At 45.1% G+C, this 15762-nt stretch overlaps 1 long non-coding RNA gene across 1 annotated transcript in view; it reads right to left on the bottom strand.

Annotated features, from left to right (window-relative positions):
* Positions 1-15762, bottom strand: part of LOC129496129 (uncharacterized) — a 51990-nt gene that overhangs the window by 14030 nt on the left and 22198 nt on the right. The gene's annotated exons all lie outside the window — the stretch shown is intronic.

The following is a 15762-nucleotide window of genomic DNA, read 5'->3' as shown; positions in this document are numbered from 1 at the left end:
GAGGCAAGAGGTCTAGGAAGGTGGGTACCCATTCCTCCAACAACTGCCCTGTTGGATCACCACCAGTTGGCTGCACCCTGTCTGGAAAAGGCCACAGATTCCTCTCCTTCAGCTGCTCCCTCCAGGTAGAGGGGTGGCCCCCTCCGACCTTCAGACCCTGGGGCTAGTGGCTTCCTGCTGACACTAGCCGCAGGACACTGGCCCATCCTTGCAACAGTTCCAGGAGCCCTTTATCAAACTATCCTGTCATTAGCTCAAATGAGCCACTTGTTTCCTGCCACCCTCACTTTCCAATCAAAGGATTCTGTAACCCATCCTCCCAGCCATCCTCCCGTGGCAGGAGGTACCTGCTGGGTACCAGGACTGACCTTGTGCAGCCCACAATTATACTCTCAGTGCTGTCAGAATGATTCATAAAATCATCACCAGTTTATTCTCCACTCCCTCCCACCACAAGACACACACACACACACACACACACACTCATACACTTACTCACACTCACACATCCTGCTGAAGTTTGATCAATGGAGCCACACCTCTCTGTACACCCCACTCTGCCTACCCCATACAGCCTCACCTCCTAGATGGTGCAACACACTGTTGGGGGGGGAGGGACAGGTCTAGAATAGGGGGCTTCCCCCACCCCCTACAGACTGTGATGGTTAATTTTATGTGTGTGTCTCTTTGGTTGGGCCACACGATGCCCATATAGCTGGTAAAAAAACTGTTTCTGGGTGTGTCTGTGAGGATGTTTCTGGAAGATATTAACAATGGAATCCATAGACAGTAAAGAAGATGGCCTTCCTCAATGTGGGTGGGCATCATCCAATCTGTTGAGGGCCTGAATAGAACAAAAAGGTGGAGGACGGGCAAATTCATTCCCTCTGCTTAAGCTGAGACGTCATCCTCTCCTGCCTTTGGACACCGATGCTCCTAGTTCTCATGCCTTCAGGCTCAAGCAGAATCACACCACTGATTTTCCTGGTCCTACAGCTTGCAGACAGCAGATCAGGGGACTTCTCAGCCTCCATAACCACATGGGCCAATTCCTACAATAAGTTTCCTCTTATTTATATATCTAGATTGAGACAGAGATGTATCCTATTGTTTCTGCTTCTCTGTAAAAGCTTGGCTAATCCACTGACCATGTGACCCAGGGCAAGCTCGTTCAAGTTCACAACTCTTTGCCTCAACCTCCACATCCAAACACGGGATTTCCTCCTCACTGAGATGTCCTAGGGATAGACACCAGCAATAAACATACAACCCTTGAAATGAGGCCCCAGTGCATAACTAGTGCACAGTTATGGGTGTGAGCCACTTAAACTCTTCCCTGTCCATTCTCATCCTTCTGGCACTTGCAGTTTGCTGAACACAAAATGAGCCCATTCAGAAAAGGCCTTTCAATTGTCAGACAAGTCGCTACATCTGCTTAAAATATCTTTCCCCTTTTCTTCCCTTCACAACCCCTAAGCAATCTCTCCTTGGGATCCCCTCCTCCAAGAAGCTGTTCCAGCTGCCATATGCCTGAGGCTGTGGCGTTTGAGTTTCCATCAACCCTGGATTGCAATCAGCTGCTGGCTGACTGTTTCCTAACCAGACTGTGGGTTACTTAAGAGCAGGAATGGTCTCCTTTCTATCTCCCTGTCTCCTCCACATCTGGTCCAGTACTTGGGCAAGCGGACCCTCAATACATATTGGCTAAAGAAAGAAGGGAGGGGGGAAGGACCACACCAACCTTTGGACAAGGCACCCCAGGGTTCCCAAAATATCAAACCGCTTCATCAACAGAGGTCTTCCCAACTGGCCCTTGCACTTGGCTGATGCCCTCTGGGCACACACAGGTTCTCTCCTCCTTCCTTTTTTTTATATAATTTTTTTATTTTATTTAATTTATGATAGTCACACAGAGAGAGAGAGAGGCAGAGACACAGGCAGAGGGAGAAGCAGGCTCCATGCACCGGCAGCCCGACGTGGGATTCGATCCCGCGTTTCCAGGATCGCGCCCTGAGCCAAAGGCAGGCGCCAAACCGCTGCACCACCCAGGGATCCCTCTCTCCTCCTTCCTGACGAGACCCTCAACCCCAGAACACTCAGAGATCTGCATCTCCCTGGAGCAGCCCATCAAGAATAGCTTAGGTGGTTTTTTGTTTTGTTTTGTTTTTTAAAGATTTATTTATTTATTTATTTATTTATTTATTTATTTATTTATGATAGACACACAGAGAGAGAGGCAGAGACACAGGCAGAGGGAGAAGCAGGCTCCATACCGGGGGCCCGACACAGGACTCGATCCCGGGACTCCAAGATCATGCCCTGGGACAAAGGCAAGCACCAAACCGCTGAGCCACCCAGGGATCCTCGCTTAGGTGGTTTTTGTACTTTCTTCCAGAACTAAAATAAATATTAAAGTGTGGCTATTTTTTAAGGCATGATGTTGTCTTTCAATTAAAAAAGAGAAAACTTGATAAAATCTCCAGACCCTCTGGAGCAGGAGTGAGTTCAGGAACTACCCAAATGGGAAAAATAAGCAAACTCTCCATTGTGGCCAGTGAATTCACCAGATTGTTCAGGATTTTTTATTCAACCAACAACTCATTTTCTCTTTTTTAAGAGTAGCCTGTTTAATTCTTAGCTATGCTTTAAGTTTCCCTCCTGATTGTGCTCTGGGGTGAAAGTCTTAGACATTTGTGTTAGCTACCTCTCTATAATTCCCCTGGAAAAAAAAATGTCTTCATCTGAATGACTTCTCTGGACAGAAGGTGCCAAAAAGAACACAGTCTTAATTCTTGGGAGATGCCCCACATCTGCCCCAATACCCCACGAGGGCTGTCATGCTTCCCCAAGAAGTGCATCTCCAGGAAATGTAGAAGCTGGGTCTCCAAAGAGGAGAAATGCTTGCCATCTCCTCTGTTGGGCTGTTGGGCATGGCTGCAGGTGGCTGAACTCTCTGGGTGGGGTCAACAGGAGATGTCAGCACTGAAAGAGATGCCAAGACCTGACATGAGGATAAGGCTTGGCATTGGCACCCTGGCCAACACTTCCCAGGCACCGGTGGAGAGGTTGGTCCCCCAAACATTCGTGGTCACAGGGCATGGATGGAAGAGGACTGCAAGGCTGGATCTTCACACCACAGCACGGCCACTTGAATCCAGGTGTCTCTGCAGTCAGGAGTAGCATCAGTGATCACAACTACACCCAGCTACTGAATGCCGATCACATGCAGCAGTTCTCATCCTCTCAATACCTCACCATGGGGACACTCATTACCCCATCTCACAGAAAAGGAAACTAAGGTTTCAAAAGGGAATCTTGTGCATTTTCAGCCATCAAGTATCAGTTAGTACAGGAGCAATGGCATGCACATGACATGACATGAGGAGCCTTGTGTAATCCCCACACTGGCTCTGCCAGGGAAGGATATTAACCCACCCCACAGATGAGGAAGGGATCACCCCATTTCACACAGCTGGAAAGTGACAGCATCAAAACTCAAACCCAGGTCTGCTGAATTCCCTAGAAAGCCCACACAGTAGGCGATTGCATGGGATACCAGCTTGTAGAAAGCAAGGGAAGGGAGGTGGTGGGAAGGAGTCGCTGTCTTTGCCCCAATCTTAGACCACTGCTTACTGCCCCACTGCCTTAGGCAGAGCATCTCTCCTATCCTAAGATTGAGCTTCAGGATCCTTCCAAGACAGGACTACTTGTGAACATCATTCACGACACTCTTGCATTCCCCATGACCAGGTGGAAGTGTGACACCAACCTCACACCATCATGAAGACTGTATGAGCTTCTTGTGGCTGCATGACAAATGACAAACACTATGATAAGCTTGATGGTTTAAAACAACAGAAATTTATTATCCTGTGGTCCTGAAGGCAAGAAGTACAAAATCAAGGTATCGGCTAGGCTGTGTTCCTGCGGAAAGCTCCAGGGCAGAACCTTTCCAGTTCTCTTCCAGCTTCTGGTGGCCACTGGCATTGCCTGGCTTCTGGCTATGTTACTACAATCTCTGCCTTTGGGGCCACACTGCCTCCTTCTCCATATCTGTCTGTTTTCTCTTTTCTGTCTCTTTTAAGAATGCCTATCATTGGATTTAGGACCCACCTTAATTCAAGATGACCCTATCTTGAGATCCTTACCTTAATTACAACTGCCTGGGCCAATATTGCAAATGTGCTCACATTCTAAGGTTCCAAACAGGCATATCTTTTGAAAAGGGTTCACCACTCAACCTGCTTCAATGAATTTAATTCATTCTCTCCCCACTCCCAGCACTCAACGCAGCTACCCACTGCTCACTTAAAGGGAGGATTGTTAGTGGGAAGAGCAGGGGTTCTGGGTCCACTCAGACCTGGCTTTGAATCTCAACTCTGCCACTGCCCAGCTGCCACCTGACCTCTTCTCACACCCCTGTCTTCACCTCTCAAATGAGCAAACTCCACCTCCTCGGTTTAGGGGAATTACACAATCAAGTAAATGTAACCTGGATGGCTCTTAACAAACAGAGGACGCCCCTCATGCCCTCCTAATTTAGTAAATACCCAGCAGATCAGACTGGCATGGGGTTTTTTGAGAGGGCCACATAGCCAGCCAAGGTCTATCAGTACTGGTATTTCATAAGCAACTGCAATATTCATCTTCCAAAGACTCTGTTGATCATCACTAACTAGTATTGAGGACACACCCTACACCAACATGTGAACCCATGCACAGTTTGGAAATCTATGTGCTTGCAGGGAAACTGAGTTTGATGACTTGCCTGGTGTGTTATAGCAAGACTTGAAGCCATGGCTTTAGAAAGTATCTTCTTCAGTGTTTCTGAAGACACCTTAGCTCTCGACAGTGATACAAAAAGCCTGTCTGTTCACAGCATTCCATCTATCTAGACCTGGTGGATCTTCAGAGTACCCTTTCTCACCTGACCCTCCTATTTGCCCTTCAGAGTCAATGCAAATTTTCCCTCCACTGGCCCTCCTGTGGGCTCCTACACCATCAAGCCCACTTGCCCCTCTAAGTCCTACTCCTCATGTTGAGTGTAGCTGCTTGCCCAGAACACTGTGGGCTCTTTGTGGGTGTGGATCCATGCCTGATTCACCCCTGCATCTCTGCCATCCAACTCGGACATGACACCTAATAGGACCTTATTATACCCTAAGGCCACACCAACAACCAAGATTTAAGTTTCTTTGTCATTTGCTTTAAGTTTCTTTGTCATTTGCAACATGATTGTTGTTCACAAGAGAAGGAAAAAATAAAAGAGGACATTTGTGGTCAAATTGGTGGGAACCACTGAGCTAGTTGAAACCCTTAATTTTCCATAGAAGAAACCAAAGGCCCTGATGGGAATTATCTTGCCCAAGATCATAAAAGAAGGTGGTGACATACCAAGAAATGTGACCCAGAAATATGATTCATAGTCACCACTCCACTTTTTTGCTTGAGAGTAGAGAGCATAGAGGGAAGAGAGAAGGTAGATACAAACACAGGAGATGACTTTCTGTGAACATTGGTTCTGCAATTAGCTGGGGGTCCTGGGCCCAAGAGTCATTCTGGCTTCGAGCCCATATTTAAATCTTCCATTAATTAAAAGACCTTCTCAGAATTACCTGGGCCAGCCTCTGCTAAGAACTGAGCTTCCTGTACCTCCATGGACATAAACAGCACCTTTTACCACATGCTAGCTGCTCTCAGTGGGTAAGCTGCACCTGCATAATAGGTTAGGAGAATTCAAGTGTCATTGAAGGGATACCTGTGGAAGGGAGGTACCAGCTAGGCCAACAGGGCTGAATTTGAAAGTCAGTTGAGTTAACTAGAAAAAAGCAAGGAAGGGAAGAGTATGAAGGAAGCAGAAAAAGAAAGCAAGGGGTAGAGATGACCAACAACAAGGTGAGGGAGGCAGGCTCTGTGTCACACTCTTACAACAGAGTTTGCTCTTAACTCCATCACTGAGTCACCAAAGAGTCTAAACAAGGGATAACATATATATAAATTGAGACCAACACAGGGCTCAACCTCCCAACCCTAAGATCATGACCTGAACCAACATCAAGAGTCAGACACTGAACTGACTGAGCCATCCAAGTACATATATATATAATTTATAAATAACCTATGTCTTGAGATATCTCAAGAATTTTCAGGACCATGAAGCACATTAGGCAATAGACGGCAATGATCCCAGCGAAATAAGAAACAAATGAGGTGAGGTGTCACAATTGTCCCAGTTTGCTGTCTTAAGAGTTTCCAGGAAAAGTTGAGACATGGAGAGAATAAAGTGTATAGAATTTGTAGAACAGAGCACTAGAGAGAAGATAGCTGCATAAAGAGAAAGAGAGAAGTCCAGAGATCTGCAGAGTGTTGCCAAAGCATCCAGCTGATTTTGTACCGCAGCATTTGTGAGAGGAAACTATGCAAGGCTAGTGAAAGAACCAACCAATGGTCTCATCCAAGGGACCACTCCCTGGGGCTAACATAGAGCCAGGAGTAGTCCCTGTTTCTCCAGCCTGGAAAGCCTCATGATTCATGGAATATTGGGTAGAGCAGTGAGAAAAGTTTGAGTTTAGTAAAGGAAAATAATTAGTGTTAGATTAAATACTACTCTTATTCTGCTTAATAAAACTTGAAAGCAAAACATGAAAAGATCCACTTATTTTCAAGGAAATTAATTACCCCACATAACAAAGCTCAAAAATATAAAAATACAAAAACGTCCAACACCTAGCAAGGTAAAATTCACCATGTGTGGCATTCAAACAAAATTAATAAGCATTCAAAGACGTAGAAAAATATAATCAATAAAATAAATAAATAAAACTTCTAGAGATGAAAACTATAATGCCTGAGATAGGAAATTCATTGTATGGGACTAATAGCAGATTAGACCTTGAAGAAGAAAAAAATTAACAGTTTGAAGACCTAAAATAGAAACTACCCAAAATGAAGCAGAAACAGAAAAAAGGAAGTTTAATGAGCAGAGCATTAAATGCACCAATGAACTGTGTGACAACTTCAAGTGGCCTAAAATATGTGAAATTGAGTCCCAAAAGATGAGAGGTAAGACCAAAAAAAAATTTTTAAATAATGGCTGAAATGTTTTTCCAGATTGGATGAGAACTATATTTTACCCATCTAAGGGGCTCAATGAACCCCCAAGAATGGGAAACATGAGTAAAACTATACCAAAGTGTTTCTTCAAATGATTCAAAACCAGAAGTAAAGAGAAAATCTTAAAAGTAAGAGGAAGAAAAGTAATGACATACAGAAGATTAAATGTTATTTCTTTCAGAATGATGGGGCTAGAAAACAGTGGGGCAGCTTCTCTAAACTACTGGACAGAAAAACAAACTACCAACCTCAAGTTCTATAACCAGCAAAAATATCTCCCAAGGCAAAGAGGAAACCAAGACTTTGAAAAACATGCAAAAGCCAAAAAATTATCTTTATTAGAGGACGGAAAAATATCCCAGATGGAAATATTTCAAACAAAGAAGACAGAGCACCTAAATGGTAAATACATGGGTAAACACATAAGATGTTTTTCATACTAGTCAAATCTCTTTAAAGGTGTTGATCATTTAAACAAAAATAATAACAATGTAGTATGGGGTTTATAAGATATAAAAAGTAAAATACAGAGCAACAATAACACAAAGGGCAGGAAGGAAGAAACGGGAATATGCTCTTATAAAGCTCTTATTCCGTACTTGAATAAAACATAATAAAACATAATTCAAGGGATGCCTGAATTATGGTGGCTCAGCGGTTGAGCATCTGCCTTCAGGTCAGGATATGATCCTGGAGTCCCAGGATCAAGTCCTGCATCAGGCTCCCTGCAGGGAGCTTGCTTCTCCCTCTGCCTGTGTCTCTCCCTCTCTTTCTCTCTGTGTCTCTCATGAATAAATAAATAAAATCTCTAAAAAATAAAAACATTACTTCAAGTTAAACTAATAAAGCAACCATTAGAATTATCAAATAGTTAATGGTAATAATCCAATGAAAGTGATACATTGTAATCATAAAAATAATCAAATGATAGACATTAAGGAGGGTACTTGATGTAATGAGCACTGGGTGTTATACGCAAGTAGTGAATCACTAAATCCTACTCCTGAAATTAATAATATGCTATATGTTAACTAACTCAAATTTAAATAAAACCAAAAAAAAAAACTCAAATGTTTCAAAATTAGGAAGAACAAAAGGAAGAGAGGAACAACAGATTGGACAAAGAGAAAAATAAAACAGCAAGACAATAGATTTAAATCTAAATCACATTAAATATAAATGGTCTAAACATCACCAATTAGGTGATTTTTTTAAAGCGTGGCACAACAAATGATGTTGGAATAATTGGATATCTACATAGGGGGGAAAATGACCTCAAATCCATACCCCGCACCACATACAAAAATTAACTCATAATGGATTATGGATTATGGATCTAAATTGTAAGACCTAAAATTGCAAATCTTCTGGGAGAAAGCATAGAAATCAGCCTTCATGACCACACTTTTCTTCCTTTGGTCATTTTCTCAGGCTATTCTCTCAGCCTGAAATACCCTTTCCTTCACCTCTGTGTATCAAGATGTTATGTGAACAACCGTTCTTTCAAATCTATAATTTTTCAGGATGCAAATCAAATATGATCTCTTCCACATTCTCTGAATCCTTCCAGGTAGAATTTATCTCTCATATTTTATAATTTTCCAACCTGGTCTAGTTTTTCAGTATTTCTCACTGACTATCTAGAATCCTTGAGATAGGGGATCCCTGGGTGGTGCAGCGGTTTGGCGATTGCCTTTGGCCCAGGGCGCGATCCTGGAGACCCGGGATCGAATCCCACGTCAGGCTCCCAGTGCATGGAACCTGCTTCTCCCTCTGCCTGTGTCTCTGCCTCTCTCTATATATCTCTCTGTGACTATCATAAATAAATAAAAATTTAAAAAAATTAGAATCCTTGAGATACTATATATATATATATTATTTTCCTATAAGACAGGGAGCTCCATGAAGGCAAAGATCAGATCTAATTTATATTCTAATTTCTCCCAGTGCTTAGCAAGGTACCTGGCACAGAATAGGCATGACCAACATTTACCAAGACCTTGTCATGTGCCAGAGAAGTGATGGAGATATCAGCACAGAGCCAGCCCATGTGTTCTGCAGCTGGGATTCTAAGAATTGGAAGCATGCTATTCATTGAGCCCGATCAATGCCTTCCTGATCACCGCAAACATCCAACATTAGAACCACCATTATACCATTATACTGTAAGTATTAAACAGTATAAATTTGGGCAGTTCAGTATCTTAACCCAACATGCCAATTCAGAGGCTAATGCATATTGTGTAATGGAATGTCTTGATCACTCAAGAATTGTGTTGGTAATCGTCAATAATAATTTCTTGTTTTTTGAATGCTATTTCTTTGCTTTCTCTTCTTTCTTTCTTTCGTTCTTTTTTTGAGAGAGAGAGAGAGAGAGAGAGAATGCACACAGGCAGAGGGAGAGAATCTTAGCAGACTCCACAGTCATCACAGAGCCTGATTTGATCTCACGACCCCGAGATCATGACCTGACTGACTTAACTGACTAAGCCACCCAGGTGCCCCTTGAACACTATTTCTATTTGGTGCCATTATATCACTGAAACAGACTTGGCCTCAATTCTAACATTGCTGAGGGGGAAAATGTAGATTTTTATTATAAATGTATATCCAAAGAGGTGGGTTTGCAAACCAGGGAGGATTTTTCTGGATAAGAGTCTCCCAAGGAGGCTGGATCCATTCTCAACCAGATCCAGGAATTAGCAGGGAGAAACTGGCATCCGTGACTTTGCTCATTAAATAAATAGTTGAATGTGCTGGCATCTGCATGGGGTGCCAGAAATGCTGCCCCAAACCCTGCCCAGCCTCTCCCTCAAGACAATTTCAGTGCAACGAATGTACAAAAGCCATGCTAATCCCAGAGATTCTGAGCACACAGAGGAAAGGCACTTAGCTCAGACCTGAGGGAAAGAGGGGGAGCTTTCTAGAAGAGACGTCATCAAGACAAACTAAAGGGAGTCTACAATCCAACCAGAAACAGGGTGACACATGCAGAGCTTTCTGGGCAATGCCCAGATGCCAGGGAGAGAAGGCCACTTTGGGCCCTTGGAAGAAGGGTGGGTGAAGTCAAGGGCGAGGCGTTAGAAGTCAGGGTGGACTGGAGAAGGAGGCAGAGCCAGATCACGAAGGACACAGGGCCCAGAGTGCAGAGCTCAGCATTTGGGCTTAACCTTAAACAACAAGGGTTAATGAGAAGTTCAAATACATGGAAGAGGTCATGTGATTGGATGCTCTAGTGGTGGGAGCTCGAAGGACCCCAGAGAAACTGGCACAGCCTGCTTTGGAAGAGAGAAGGCCATTTTGAATTGGTGATGCAGACAGAAGTGCCCAGACAATAACCAAATCCTCAGATATAAATGTTTAGTCCCAGAGTTAAGAACTAGGAAGCCTAATCACAGAGTGCTATGAGGACCTCAGGAGGTCAAGAAAGTCTCCCCAAAGAAGTAACATTTGGGTGGAGATCAAAGAGATGAGAAAAGTAGATGAGACATGATAAAGCCTTCCAGGCAAAGGGCAACAGCATGTGCTAAGGTCCTGAGGCAGGTAGGGGAGCTCTGGCCTCTTCTAGGCTCCCCACACCCATCTCCCATGAACCCCTCCACAACAGTCAACCTGAGCATATCTAGTGCTTTTCCCATATTCCTGTCTGTGTTGCTTGTCCCTCCCCTGGGGCCCCCTGGGGCCAATTCCAGGGGCATCTCCTCTGTGAAGTCCTCAGTAGCCTACCTGGCACTTGGCCATTCACTGTTCCGTGTCCTCACAACACTGTATACGTGTCTCCTCTCTGGGATTTATCATTTCTGAAAATATTTACACATTTGGCTTTCCCACTAAATTGCAAGCATCTTGGTCCAGAGACCATGTTTTATTTTGTCATGTTTTTGTCTCTGGCTTTCCCCATCTTCTGGCACACAATGAGTGGGGATTTTTACATTAAGAGATTAATCCAGGTTTCTTAACCTCAGCACATTGACATTTGGGGCCGATACTTCTTGTTGTGGGGGCTGCTCTGTATGTAGGATGGGATGTCTAGTAGCATCCCTTGTTAGATCTCAGCAACGTCCTCCACCCCAAACTGTGACCACCAAAAATGTCCCCAGATATTGCCAAATGTCCCCTGGGGATAGAAATTGCTCCCAGTTGAGAACCACTGGATGAGTCCAATCCAGGCTCTCACTTTTCCCAGCAGGGGAACAGGACAGAGGCTGTCTGCCAGCCAGGCTTCTCTCCCTGAAGGACTTCCCGTCAACAAGCACACAATGAGGAGGTAACTGAAAGTAAAGCAAGGGGAAAAGAAACGGATCCCCAAACACACAGATTTCCTTATCTTAACTCTTCTGCCAACATCAACTGACCACAGACTTGATCCCCATCTCAAAAACAAGAAGGGAAGTGGCTCGAAAGATGACAGCCTCTCTCACAGGGAGGGAAAGGCTGGCCCCCCTCCAGGCCCCGGGAGGTGGCCACTCTGAGTCTCTGCAGGACACGCGGCTCTGGCACAACACTGCTGCCAGGGAAGGACAGCTGAGGTCCAACCCCAGAAGCCTCGCCTGGGGCTGTAAAGTGACAGACTGAGCAGGGAGCAAGTGAGGAAAAACAGCCTGATGGGAACAAACCCAGGAAGGCAGTGGTATAGGTTTCCTTACACCAGAGATTTCCCAGGACAGGAGTCTGGTTTAGAGGTTAAGAGGGCTGACGTGGGGACCAGCTCACGTGGGCTTGGATTATGGCTCTGCCACCTACTAGAAGCATAACAGTGGCTAAATTATGCAGCTTCCTCACCTGTCAGATGGGCATGTCCCATAAATCAATAGTGTGGCATCCTTAGCACAGCGAGAACTTCCCAAGCCCAGGGTAAGCACATGGATGTGTCATGTGCTACTACCACTGTCTATACACACACCAGGTCAAGGAAGTAGTTCTTCCCAGAGAGATTTTCAATGTTTTGAGAATGATAAAGAGGCTCTGTGACATCGGACATGCAGTGACAGGAGAGGAGGAGAAGCCTACATCTGCCACATAACCTGCCTTCTCATTTCGGTGTCCTCATTGATGAAGAAAAAGACGACAATGAAACCCCTCCCGCTTGATCATCCAAGTTGTAGTGAGGGTCAAATCCGATCACCATTTTCCTAACATTTCTGACTGTGACCCACAATAAGAAATATATAGTAAAATCCAGAAGACACACACAACTGAAACAACAGTCTCATGAAATAGCTATCTCCCTGACTGTGTATAATGCACTCTAACAAAGTCTATTCTATTTTATTTAAATTTTTGCAGTCCACTCAAGTGATTTCATGATCTGCTAATGAGTCATGACCCTCCACTAGAAAAACACTAAGCCTTACAATAAATGGGAGAGTAGTTGATAAAGCTGTAGAGTGCTGGTCAACCATAAGTTTTCAATTATCATTATGGGTGGTGTCCCAGTTAAACTTTGCTGCATAAGGAGCAACCCTAAAACTTAGTGACTTATACCAATAATTTATTATTAATTTTCACAACTGAGAGGATTACATGAGCTCTCTTGAATCCAGCTGGGACTGTTGTCATCTGAAAGCTCAACTGGGCTGGACATCCAAGACGGTGCACTCCTGTGGCTGAAAAAGTCAATGCTGGCAGCCAGCCAGGAGGTCAGCTGAGGCTGTCACCTAGAACACCTGCACATGGCTTTTCCATGTGACTTGGACTTCTCACATTATGAAAGCTGAGGTCAGAGAGAAAGTGCACCAAGAGTAAAGTTTCCAAGAATCCAAAAGCAAAAGCCTCCAGACCACAAAAGGCTATGCCTGAAAGTGGTCAAAGCAGTCACGGCATCATCCCAGATTCAAGAGGGAAGAAATGGACTTCACCCTTGCAAGGAAGGATGGAAAGGCCACATCGCAAGGTCCCATGTGGGAGGGGAGACACGGCCACAACCATCTGTGGAAAATACGATCTGCTACAATTGCTAATAGGGTAAGCCTTTCTCCCTCCGCTCACTCTGGGAAAGTGGGTAGACCACTTCATCTGCTCTGGGCTCCATTTTCTCAACAACAGAAAAAAGGAATTGATTAAATGTGCCAAGAGACTTTCCAACTCTAATCTTCTGAGTTCAGGATAAAGTTGGGGAACACATATACCACCTTACATTTTGTGTATTTGACATAGGCGAAAATCACCCCTTTAACTCCCCTTGAATCTTGCTTTGCGCTTGCCAGACCCTGAAATGCTCCTATGGGTTTTCAAATCAGAAAAAGGCACTTCTTTTCCCTCCTACCAGCCTGGCCAAGCCATGCCAGCGAGATCCTTATGGGCTGTCCTTGGTTTTCACTCCTCAAACCCCTCAAGACATGAACAAGCTTCTCTGAAGGACCCATTTGGTGAAAACCAATCAGTGATACGGTGAATATTTGCAGCGGGCAGGGAGTCTTGTTCTCCCATCAGTCCAGCACAAACCACACAGGAAAGAAGCAAAAACCACTAGGATTTTATGAAACATCACCTTGTCAGGCTTAGAGGAGGTAGAAAAGAAATGCACAGACGAACTACAAAAAGAACATATCTGCCAGACTTCAAGATCAATTCCAGTATAAACCAAAATGACTGCTTTTCAGAGGGAATCGTATTTCTTGTCCACTGCATCAAGAAGCTATAGGCACTTAAAGTGTTTGAATCTGTTCTCCTTCTCTTTGGATACAATCACTAATCTTTCTTCCTCACCCTTTTTCTTTTTTTTTTTTTTTCCTGGGGACGCAACCAACTCACCTGGCACATAAAATACTCATATTATGACACCCAGGCTTTAGAGATTTACATGAGAATCAGCAAACCTTATTTTAGCCCAATATAGAGAATGTGTGATGCATGGAGGGAACTCTGGGCTTATTCCCCAGATAAGTCATTTATTTCTTTCCTCAAAGAAAAATCCAATATCCTGAGATCAGATGCATATTGAAGCTTTGGTGGAAAAGAACCAGAGGGGGCTGGATTAGCATGTGCACGTCGGCCTTTCCCCGTAGAGTGATCTGTGAGGATGCAGGGAGCCTCCCGTGGAGGAATGTCCCACGCTGGGCAGGGGCAGTGCCTCTGGCCTGGCCATAGGCCCCGCCGTCCTGAAACGGGTCAGCGTCCACTTCACCTGAGCAATTCTGGAAGCACTTTCTGATTTACCAGTTCTTGAGAGAGGCATGTTTTCTCTCCGTGCTTCCAGAAACGAGCCTGGCCTCTCGTACCTATTTGGGACCCTCCTTCCCACCACTCGTCCTGCGACCCCAGCTACACCACTCGGGCCAGGCTGTTGCAGGTGTCTGGGCTTGGCACACACTGCTCCCTCCGCCTCTGACACCCTTTCCTGCCCTGCCCCTAATTAGAAGCACCTGCTTATTTGGGGGTCTTCAGCCCAGCACCCCCGATAGTCGACCCTCCATGGAGCCTGCCTCTCCCACCCCTGGACCACACTTCCCAGAGCTCTCTGAACTGACTTTAATTATGTGCTTTAACATGCTATCACCTCCCTCACGAGCATGCCAGGTTCTTAAAGACAGAAACTCATATGTTTGCATAGCTGGAACCCCCAAATAGTACCTCACACACAGAAGCAATCTTTTTTAAAGATTTTGTTTATTTATTCATGAGAGACACAGAGAGAGAGGCAGAGACAAAGGCAGAGGGAGAACTAGGCTCCACGCAGGGAGCCCGATGTGGGACTCGATCCCGGGTCATCAAGATCACACTCTGGGCGGGAAGGCAGGCGACAAACCACTGAGCCACCCAGGCATCCCGCACTGGTACATTTTAATCGAATAACCAGATGGTAAAAAGAATGACAGATCGGCCACCATTTAGGTTGCAGGCTTTATATCCTAAACATCATCTTTCAGGCAGATGATTTGGAACCAGCCTCAAAATATGACACTACCTTCCATCGTAGAGTCTCACAGCAGAAACCCAGGAGTCTTTCCTGGTACCTGCCTCTCCCTCACACCACACATCCCTCCCATCCCACGTTCTGCCCTCTCCACTTCTAAAACAGGTCTTAAAAGCCCACCCACCTCTCTCTTTCCAGAGAAGAGGATGGCTGTACCATCTCTCACCCAGATCCGCTTAAACAAAGGATTTGTTGCCCCGGCCAACAGCCCCCAGCTGTCACCCCCTTCAGAGCTTCATTCAAGAGCATGCGCTTCCCAGAGTAGCCCCCAGCCAGAGATGACAGATACAGTGTGAAGACCAGGCCACTTCACCCCACATGGGCCATCTGGGCTCACCGTGGGGTTGGTTGAGGTGCTGTCCGCCTGCATCCCAGCTGGACTTCCTCCTCTACACAGCCCTGCTGCTTCCCCTGGTTTCCCACAGGAATTTAGCCCTATAAGCACCTGCCCATCCATCACATTCCAGCTCAATGTCACTTCTAGCTTAGATATCGGGGTGCTGTATTGCCCATTCAGGCTGATATAACAGAACACCACAGACTAGGGAGCTTAATAACAAACTTTTATTTCTTTTTTTTAATATTTTACTTATTTATTCATGAGAGACAGATAGAGAGAGAGAGGCAGAAACACAGGCAGAGGGAGAAGCAGGCTCCATGCAGGGAGCCCGATGTGGGACTCGATCCCCGGACTCCAGGATCACGCCCTGGGCCAAAGGCGGCACTAAACCACT

The sequence above is a fragment of the Nyctereutes procyonoides genome, unplaced genomic scaffold, assembly GCF_905146905.1.
Source record: "Nyctereutes procyonoides isolate TBG_1078 unplaced genomic scaffold, NYPRO_anot_genome, whole genome shotgun sequence".
In the NCBI taxonomy this organism is placed as follows: Eukaryota; Metazoa; Chordata; class Mammalia; order Carnivora; family Canidae; genus Nyctereutes; species Nyctereutes procyonoides.
The sequence above is the reverse complement of the archived record's forward strand: the minus strand, read 5'-3'. Positions and strand labels throughout refer to the sequence as shown.